This window comes from Taudactylus pleione, unplaced genomic scaffold (genome assembly GCF_031769625.1).
Source record: "Taudactylus pleione unplaced genomic scaffold, aTauple2 ptg000268l, whole genome shotgun sequence".
Classification (NCBI taxonomy): Eukaryota; Metazoa; Chordata; class Amphibia; order Anura; family Myobatrachidae; genus Taudactylus; species Taudactylus pleione.
In genome coordinates, this window is record NW_028284670.1 from 2,494,668 (window position 1) to 2,506,325 (window position 11,658).

Sequence of the window (11,658 nt, forward strand, 5' to 3'; positions counted from 1 at the left end):
GAAACTGGAGAAACACCCTAATCCTATTCCAAACTTTTATTAATTCAATTTCCATTATACTACAGTCTCCATAGACCACAAACATGTGATGCCTGACCTATTATGAAGACGTAAATCAGATATTGAATGGCAATTGCTAAGGAAACATGGCAGTATGCGGTGTAAGTATAGACATCCCTAAGGCACAGGCCTGTGACCCATACATGAGGCTGTGGAATGCGGTTTCCCCCCAAGGATACTCAATTAACGGGGGCCCCATTGTTCAGCAAGATCTAAAACAATTACCATCTGATATTAACCTGAAACATACACACTACAACTCAGTGATATATTTCAGGGAAAGATTTCATTACTTTATATAGTAATCTAGAATCTATAAACTATAAAACATTTTATAATACATAAGCTGATCCAACTATTCTCTACATTTAACTTATCCATCTCCATCAGATGCATCTACGGTTAAAAAACTATCCAAGCAACACTACAACATACAGCGCATACCACACAAAACACCACAGAACCAAATAACATAATTACATAGTAAACAGCATAAACTGAATGCTATTTATATTACACAAACTACCCCAGAACTAAATCAATAATAATTACACAATAGCCATTACTATTAATTATACCATGATCCATGTAGCCTTGTGTGTTCATTAGAATGTTACTAAACACAAATTAGAGAGAAATATACTTATCCACATGGGGAAGAGAGAAAGAGCTAGCTTCTAAATCCAGGTGTCTCTAGCTTCATTGTTGGTTTCAGAATGAGAAAATCATCTTTCAGCTTCCAGGCATGTATGAGAGTGCTTGTGGGATTTGGCAATGTTGGCCCTCTGTGGGTGTGACCAGCACAGGAAGTGGTCAAAACAAAATGTTAACTGTCCGGGTAAGGCACTGTGTGTTTTTAACATGTATGTTCATATGCTGATGGATCAAATTGAACTCTGAATTTAAAGGTTGCATTAGCTAGGATGCCATGCATCATGTGTAAAGATAAGAACATTCAAAATATACTAGAAATGCAGAATCATCACAAAATGTAGTCAAACTGCCACATAGCACACTTAAAAATTAATACAATTAATACATTACAAATGTTATATACAGTTTTTGAGACTATAGACTACAATGATCATTCCAATGACTACAGATGTTCCTTATGAGTATCAGATATTCAAAACATATCTTACATATCACATAATCAGTCATATTTTCACCTCCAACTGCCGATTTCAGTCAAAACTCCTATTTTAATTATAAGGCATCATTCCAGTAAATTAAACACTTATAATAATGCTTTCAATTACAAAAATATATTTCAGTTATGTTTGTGAGCCACCACATTTTAAATAATTAATGAAATTCCAAACTTGAAGGCTGATCCTATGTCATGATCACTTCATACATTTGTGTTGTTTGTACTTTTTATATTTACAACCATTTCATGCAGAAATTAATGTGCTTTATTTTATCAAAGGCTTCCTTAAAATCTTTGTTTCTGAAAGTATATACAATCGGATTAAGCAACGGAGTTATCACAGTGTAAAACAGAGCCAGGACCTTGCTGATTAGCCAGAACTGCTTTGTAGGAAACACATATACAATGATTAGGGTCCCATAAAATATGGAAACCACTATCAGGTGAGAGCTGCAGGTGGAGAAGGCTTTCTGTCTTCCAGTAAATTATGGTATCTTTAGAATAGTAAATACAATGTACACATATGACATCACAATTATTATGAAGGGACCCATAATAGCTAAAATAACCATTACCAAAGTCTCAATATGGATTATAGAGGTATCAGAGCAGGAAAGTTGCAGTATAGGTTCAAAATCACAGTAGAAATGGTCAATAACATTTGGTCCACAGAAATGCAAACTACACATAGATTGCAAATCAATTACCATCATCATAAAACTCAACATCCAAATTATAGTCATAGATTTCACACAAAACATGTGATTTATTATATTATTATAGTGCAAAGGGTTACAGATGGCCAGATACCGATCATAAGACATCACTGACAGAAGAAGACACTCAGAGGACTCTGATGTGGCAAAGAAATTAAACTGAATGATGCATCCTATAAGTGACATAGAGCTGCCGTCGTACAGCACAATGTGAAGCAGGTTAGGAAGAATATCCATCGTCAGTATTATGTCAAGGAACGAAAGTTGTGTAATGAAGAAGTACATGGGAGTCTGGAGATTTTTGCTCAATATAAATAAAATCATGATAAGGAGGTTTCCAGAAATGGTCACAGAGTAAATGATGGACAGAAACAAGAACAGAGGAATTTTAAAGTTTTGAAGATTTGGAAACCCCACCAGGATGACTGAGGTGATGTTGTTATTGTATGTTACCTGGGAGAGGAACTCAAAGCTTCACATTTATCAATGTTGATGTAAGAGGCAAATAAAAAAAACATTAGAAGAGACTTATATGGAAATTGCTGGTATTCTTATAATAACAATTAATCAGGCATATGTATAATTGAAACAAAAGGTTTTTTTTAAGAGTTGTCACCTGCATTAGTGTCTTCACTTAAAAACAAATCCCTGTGTCACAAATAACCATCTGAAATTTAATTATGAAACAATTTATTATGTAGATGATGTTGATGATACTGATGATAGATAGATATGAGATAGATAGATATATAGATAGATAGATATGATAGAGATAGATATGAGATATATATATATATATATAGATAGATAGATAGATAGATAGATAGATAGATAGATAGATAGATAGATAGATAGATAGATAGATATGAGATCGATAGATAGTTAATAGATAGGTAGATTTGAGAAAGATCGATAAATAGATATGAGATGATAGATAGATAAATAGACAGATAGATAGACACCACTGCATATAATTAAGCTGACCATAAATTAATATGTTTTGTGTTAAACACTGATATAAATTTACATTCCTGTACAAGTTTACTTGATTTTGTTGTAAATATTTTTGTAATTTTGGACATAAACATGTTTATTTTCATATTGTTAATATGTTGCAGCCAAATTATATTTTGTATGTATAACTTTTTTATGTTCCTGTAGTAATAGTTTAAATAAACTTTGTTTTCAATTATTATTATTATTATTATTATTATTATTATTATTATTATTACTACTACCTGAAAATACAGTAGAAGCTACATTAGTATGAATATGTGTAAGAGGGTGTCCTCTGATGATGATGCTATGTAGAAGTCTGCAATCATATTCAAATAATTACATATATTGTCAGAACATATTTTGTGTTACAAAATCACACTTTACACTTTCATAATTATTTGTTGTAATTAAAACCAATAAAAAGTAGTTTTATTAAAAAAGAGCTTACTTTGCCCTAAGTGCATGACACGTAAATAATTGCCTCTTTGATTTGTAAGTGCTCTTTATCTAGTGCTGGCACCCCAAGTCTACCAATGAGAATAATTAGATACATATTGATTGTTGCTGCATTATACAGAGAGCAAATGGTCAGGCCACTTAATTTAGTACAAACTCCAAATGTTTCCAATTTTGCACTTTCAGATTACATTTGCTACATTAAAATTTTTGCTATGGATCCTGCTAGAATGTTGTCATGCATTTAGCTTTATTATAATGTTTGTGCTAAAAAGCAGAAATGCTTACCCCAACTAGAGGTCCATGTATGTTGATATTGGTATTTTCTCCAAACATTCTAATTTAATTTAAAATATATATCACACAGTTTTGAGTCCAATTAGTGCAGCAGAGAGATCATCATCTGTATACAGATCATTTTATAGATGAGTACGGAAAGCATCATAGATCTGGTGATCCCATGGAGAATTCAGTGAGAGTCTATTTTGTATTTGTGTAATTAGTATATTAATCATTGCAACTAAATAAAGTACTAAGTAAGTTTATTTTTGCAATTAATGAGTCATACCAGTGTGACAGAAACTTTTCAATTTGTATTCTATGCATATAAAGGCAGAATGTGAATAATAGCAAATTTCACAATACATTTTTTTAAGTAACAAATGTCCATAGTGCTTTATTTATATGGTGCGACAAACGTTATGCTGCATTGTGACCGCTGCATTTGTAGCACACACCACACAACAAAAATTGTGTAGATGAATAATGCAATTGTATTGCCACAGGACATGGACAATGCATATGTATCACTACTCTGTACTTTACAGCCACTGATGTTGAGTGGTGACCGGGATCATTAGGCACATGCTCAAGCTCCCTACAGGCCCTTCTGCAAGGTCCAGAAGATCCATTTCCTCAGTTTGAAGCCAAAGGTGGCATGGTAATGACCCGGACATAATTACTCAGTTTTCCTGTGAATAGATTCTATGCATACCCACTATGATGTTATCACAGGAGTTGGGATAAGGCAAGGGGAATCCCTGGGAATCCACAATCATGACAACTGCTCTTAGACCATGTGATCTGTGTGCATGCAGATTGCCATCTGTACAGTGCTACCTAAACCCTGTGCTCCAACCAGTCATCCATGGTCAGAGAGATGAATAATCAATTGTGCAACATGAAGTTGTGCATCCACTTTGGGAGGAAATGTCACTGCCCACAAATTGTCTCAAGGGATAATGGAAGTGTGGGTACTGGGCTTTATAAGCCCAGACCTGTCAGCCATTCAGTCTCTATGACCCCCGCATTACAGGACATTCACCTGCTTCCAGGAGTGCTTCAGTACACTGTTTTTCTAGCTGTAATACAATCTGTAATCTCCATGCTTTCCATGATTTTCTTTTATGATCTTGATCTTTCTGACATGCTCGCTAGATCCATGCACATACATGTAGTCACATGGGCTTAGTGAGGAACAAAACTGATAACACAATAACTCCCAAAAAAGAAGAAAGAAAAAAAGAGGTAAAAGAAGAAGGAAGAATGTAAAAAAAAAATTAAGAGGAGAGGGCAAAGGGCCATGAAAGGGAGATAGAAGAGTCAAAGTGCCAATTAAGATAGAGGGTCAATGGACGAGTTAGTGTTTGTCTTGAAGTTGAGAATTCATAAACTGAAGCCAAGGGCCCCAGGCCTTATGACATTTGTGGACCATACTGTTCTGGATACTGGTAATATATTCCATGAAAGCAACAAACTCAAGCTTTCAAATTCCAAGTACAGTACCTTCCAGAGTCCTGGTAACCTCTTGCTTGCCATTGTTGTCATATTTAAGTATATGTAAAATAATACAGTATGAGTTAAACTTACAGAAAGTTATTCATTGTTGTACTTCATTCTGTTTTATGTATTTAACTTTGGCAGGCCATCATTTGATAGTCTATAAAACTATCACCACTGATATTTCTAATGTAGGATTCATATTGCAGAACGACCAGTTCTGTGTAGTAATACTTCACTAGGACTCAAGCATCTATTTCTCTAACAGCATGGTTGATGTGGTTGTTAGTCCTTTTATATACAGTATATTCCTAACATACTTTATAAAGAGAGGTATAAATTTAAAATTATTATACATATCACCATTATGAAGCAGAAGTCTTCTCAGTGCATATATCATCCCTTTACCAATTTTTGAAGATTATTTCTCAGGGTCTTTCTATAAGAGCAACTCTGATTAATATTCTCTTGCTCAATAGAGAATAATATATTTACCTAAAATTTGGTTTATCAATTAAAGTGTTTCATGTGGGTGGAACTAGTTATATCAGATTTTATTTCTAATATAATACAATATACCCTGATTACCACATTTTGACAATTTAGTACAATCTTGTTGTTGAATTGATTTTGGCTTTGATTATCGTCGCACTTCATTCAGTTTTATTTATTTAACCTTAACACATAGCATGCAGTTTTGTGGGGACTTAGGGTCTGATTCAGACCAGCTCACTAGGATGCATTCACACGCAGCTGTCAGCAGCCAAATTATGCAAATACCACGATTGCTAGCAAGACATTAGCATGCCCACTATGTCTTGCTATGCGATCATGGTATGCATTTAGACGCCCACCAGTCTGCCACAAGATGCCCACTTTCCCTTAGGAACACACGTAATATTCAGGAAGTGTATTAAACAATTGGTAACATTGAGTAACATTGAACCCATACGCAGTACTTGTGGCTGACCATACCCTACCGCAAGCACTGCGAGTGCTTCTGTGTGTAATTCTGCCATGTGACATGTATGCTGATGCTTCGTCTTAATTATGCACACCACTGAAATGATGTTGAGATGAACAGACATGCCTATATTCGCACCACCATGCCCCCATTTCCATCGGTCACCTCCTAACACCACCCACAAATGGCTCATCCTGTCACACATTCTAGTGTGGCGTCTGTGTACAGTGTGCAAACACTTCGTGATCACATAGACTGGTTTGCACTCGGGCACTGTGTCTTATATCATTGCGCAGATTGCAAACATCAGCAGGCTGCATGCAAATACATCCAAGTGAGTGGGTCTGAATCAGGCCCTTAGTACCAATGGGCGTAAACTCTTTTTTAATAGGAACAGTTATAGAAGCCTGAGCCATGCTAAGCCTGATTGCATCCAAATCCTTGCTGTCTAATGGCAACCCCAGATCCTTGTCCTAAGCAGTCTCATGAGGAACTAGGAGATAGGAGGCTGGGACAATCATTTAATTCTAAAGGGGAGAGATGTTACCTTTGCAGGGAATGTGGATATCTTTCTCATCATACAAGACCCTATTCAAACAGCACAATCCCTGTAGGTATGCTTTCATGTGCTTTTGATATGAGCTTCCGAGCTCTGGGGACTTTCTATATGAAGTTATTATTTCTTTCCTTTCATAAGGAGCTGGTGCTGTTGAAGGTACTATCTATTGTCTTGAAGAGCCTGTCCATTTCAGGATATGGTCCTCTATGATGCTCCTGTTAATTCCTGGACACTGTAATTCTACTATTGCTACCAAGTGTAGGGTACCAGGAAGTTAATGCCAAAGCTTAATGAAGAAGTCCCAATATCTTAAGGCCTACATATTAAACTGGTAAGACAACAAGAAAGATAATATAGCATATTTGTTATATGATAAAGTGAAATAGTATAACATAGAACACTTCTATATATTACATAACTCAATTAAAAATTACCAAACATGTCACCACTCCCTAATTTGTGGTCTTACCCCATAGACAATACTTACACCCTAGTATTCTTGAAGAGGTAAAACAACCACATTGTTTTCAGTAACACTGCCAAGTTCCCATGCTGCCATGTCCCTCCTACTTGTTTTATAAGAGGTATAACTGAAAAGAAGTGGGTTGTGGCATGTCTAGTTATTATAACCCTTTACCTTTTAACCCATGTGGATTAAGGGCTTGAATCGCTCTGAATCAGGGCATTCCTTTTTTTTTTTGTCCTCCAGGCCATTTTCTAAGCTGTGGGTGACCACCCACAGCTTGTGTGAGTAGCCTGGCGATGGTTGTGATTATTGTGACCATTGGGCTTGCGGCGAGACCCTGTGGGAGGGTCTCGGCTCCCGCAAGCCTTAGTGGACTTCCTGCTCTAATTGAGCAGGAATTCTACTACTGACATAATGAGTGATGTCAGTAGGGCCGCGCACAAATGGCAGGCATTCCTAAGGGAATGCCTGCATTTGTGCAGCCACCCCCCCTCCCCGCCTACAAAATAGGGCGAGTTGTCACTCATCATCGATAGCCGCCCCATCTTGTAGTGAGCCCCGGAGCAACGGAGCTGCTGTCACTTGCTGGGGCTCAAGCATGCATATGCCGAAGGCGGCACATGCACAGTGGCCAAACATCTATCCACTTGCGAGCGCTATGTGATCGTGAGCGGGTCTGAATCAGGTGATAAGTGCCTAAATGTCTGCAGTGTATCATAGTAAAACAATGGTTACCATGCATGCTAATGAGAAAGTGCAGCCTTGACATTGAAGGGTCCATCCCACAGTTAACCTCTACAATGATTTTCTGTTCCAAATCCCTAAGAGATGACCAGTGAGCTAGTGTTACTATATATGGGTATTGGATTCTGCACATGTATTATGTGACCATGATCTACCTGGAAGCATTTAGAAATTATTGAATTGCTTTATGAAACAACAGCAATGTAAAGATACAGATGTCCTATTCACCTAGCCTCAAATCATACCAAATAGCAGCATTTGGCCTGCCATGAAAATTGCAACTAAGCCGTGCCATGTCTCTTATCGCTTAGCATTTTTTTTTCTGAATTTTAATATTTACACACTGCTAATGTGATAAAAGCATAACTGAGCCATTAGTGGATTTGCCTAATTTGAGAAAATTTGAGATAATGGGGACAAATACCACTAATGATGGTGCACACTTACACAATGGATCAGTGAGCAGACTGATCTGTCATCCAAGTGGCTATTCGGTAATCTATACACACCAATTTGCCACTCGATATGTCTGGCCTGACATTACAACTGGGCAGGAATTTAAATTTGTCTGTCCAGTTGTGATGTCAGTGTCGGCGGGTGGCATGTAGACACATGAAGATGCACCAATAAATATCTTTCATATATATAAGCATTAGCTGTGCTACAAGACTGACCTGAAATGTCTGTGAACAATGTTGTTCACAAACATATCAGGTGTACAAACCCGCCAATGCACTCATGATTAAAACAATATATCTACAAGTGTGTATGCAGCATAAGCCACAACATGCATCATGCCATAAAATATTATGCAAATCTACAATGACAAGATTTTGAGAAAAGTTCAAATTACAAATCTAGCAACACTCATCGTGGCATGGATGGTGCGACTAGTGTGCCCACATCTATGGTGTGTGTGTGCATCGTGCATTCCATCACTGGAGCGCATAACCCAGAAGTCAGAGCACTTCATATCAGACATAGTCCGTAATAGAAAGGGGCAAAGCAGCTACCTAACGCGGTCAGCGGACGTGCGTCATTGCTACCTCATCGGCCCAGGAGTCTATTGCTCCACCTCACTACTGACAAAAAAGGTCTGAAAGCCCATAATGCACATAAAGAGTGACCCGATATATAAATAAGTCAAAAAAGAAGGAAGTGCTGGTCTAGTATAAGAATATCAATCCCATTATATTATAAAATCTAAAGAGGTTGGCAATATAAGAAATCGGTTGGTCTCATGATCCTTACAAAATATATAATCATACAACATACCGTCTATAAATCATCTTGTGCATAATATCTAAACTAATTGCTATGAAACAGAGTGTCCTAATGTATCTAAACATATCAAATAAAAAATACAATAAATAAAAAAGAAATATATAAAGAGAATGAAAACAAAAAAAAATATATAAGACCAAACCTAATAATATTATTAAAATAGTTTTAGAGGAAAAAATCCTCAAAATATCTACCAGTGGAGTACTGTCTATAGAAATGTCTAAACCCTTAATATAAGGACTATGGTTATGTATAAGCCATAGTGCCTGTATTTGTTTAATGTGGCAAAAAAGCATGAAGTGCATTATGTTCAGTCAGTCCTGTAGGCGAAATTGTATCCAATGTGAATATCCAACGTGCTTCGAGTTTATGTAACATCGATTCACGGTCACCACCTTTTGGTTGGGGTGGAAGCCAGTCGATCAATCTGCACCTAAGTTATGACAATTGATTGCCTTTTTGTTTCCAGTGTTTGGCTACTGGTTTGTCCGATATACCAGCACTGATGGCAGCATGTATCAAACTTCTGTGGTCTGCCATACGCTCTCTAAAATTCAGAGCTGCAAGGCCCACATAGACTAATCCACATGGACAAATAATCATGTATATAACATGATCCAATGTGCAGTAAAGATTATGTTTAATTTTTATCAACTTGCCACTATGGGGATGTGGGAATGTCAAGCCCACCACCATAGAATGACATGTCACACAGCCTGGGCACTTAAAGCACCCCTTCCTTGTTGATTTCAGCCAAGTATCACTGCGCTCACTATCAGGTTGACTTAAAGGGCACATTAAGAGCTGTTTCAGGTTGGGACAATGCCTGTAAGCCATGATTGGTGGTTCCTGCATTAATCTCTTCAACATTGGATCCGTCGCCAGTATTGCCCAGTGTTGTCTGAATGTTTTATTTATTTTGCTGGCTTTGTTATCATATCTACTCGCAAAAATCATCCTCTTACAGCTAGAAGCCTCATCCATTGAGGAAATAGTAGTCAATTTTGTTTTTGCTTTTTTTAGACAACTCTCAATAGTGGAGTGTCCATAATCCCATTCTGCAAAGCGTATCTTCATATCCATGATCTGTCTTTCAGCTATCTCCTATTCGGAGGTTAATTGCAAGACTCTCAAGAACTGGGAGATAGGCAGACTCTCCTTCAGCCTAGGAGGATGTTGGCTCATTGCATATAGCAATGTATTGCGGTCCGTTTCCTTCCTGAAGAGGGTCGTATATAATTTATGATCTTTCTTTTAGACAGTCACATCCAAAATATCGATAGAGTCCTTATTGATTTTAGCAGTGAATTTTACTGGGCTTGGTAGTGCATTAAGGGCCTCTGCCATCTCCCAGAACCTCTCCTCTGTATCATCCCACACTAAAATTACATCATCAATAAAGTGACTATATTGTATAATCACAGGGCCAAACCTAGGTAAGATGTTAGTGCATTCATATTTGTGCATATACATATTTGCATAGGCTGGCGCTAAATTACTGTCCATCGTGGTACCTGAGCATTGTTTGTAGTACTTGCCATGATACAGAAAGTGGTTTTCAACCAATACCACCTCCAATAGTTCTAATAAGAATTCAACGGGTGGTCTCATATGTCCAAATTTACATAGCACTTCCCATACCACTGTCATACCTTCCCCATGTGGTGTGATAGTGTACAGGGAATTAACATCTAATGTAGCCAACCAGGTACCACCACCAACACAGTCAATCATTTTAATCTAATTAAAAAATCACCTGTGTCTTTCAGATAGCTAGAAGTTTGTTGTACTATCGGTTGTAAAAAAACTAATTAGGCTACTGGCTGGAGTAATGAACCCTCAGCTGAGATTATTGGGCATCCTGGAGGGTCCTGTAGGGTCTTACAGACCTTCAGAAGGGCATACAGTATGGGGCATTTGGGATGATCCACCATCAGAAAATTGCTGACTGTATCATCAATCCAACCATGATGTACTGCTCTCTGGATAATACAATCAACTTTCTTCTTTATTGTATACATAGGGTTGCCTATACAGGAGACATATGTATTAGTGTCAGCTAGCTGGCGCTGAATCTCTTTGTCATAATCCACCCAGTTCATTATCATCACTGCCCCGCCCTTATCCACAGGGCAGATTACCAAATTATGGTTGTTCATCAATGATTTCAGGGCAGACTGCTGATCTCTATTTAGATTATCATATGTAATCTGATCATCACTTTTCATAATTTCACCCTCCGTAATCCTCAAAAACGTCTTAATGGACACATTCGTGGATTGGGGGTCAAAATTACCAGGTTTTTTTTATGGACTATGTCTGATATGAAGTGCTCTGACTTTCGGGTTATTCGCACCAGCGATGGAATGCATGCTGCCCGGGAAGCGGAAACAGCACTATGAGGACGGTATTTAAGAGACCGGCGGGTGTCAGGTAAGTGTGATTCTATTCTTGGGGACTTGTACCTGTTATCCACTTTAC

The 11,658-nt window shown here is 37.5% G+C and overlaps 1 pseudogene; it reads right to left on the reverse strand.

Annotated features, from left to right (window-relative positions):
• Positions 1-1,443: 1,443 nt before the first annotated feature.
• Positions 1,444-11,405, reverse strand: LOC148513866 (olfactory receptor 10A7-like; annotated as a pseudogene).
• Between the last annotated feature and the right edge of the window lie 253 nt (positions 11,406-11,658).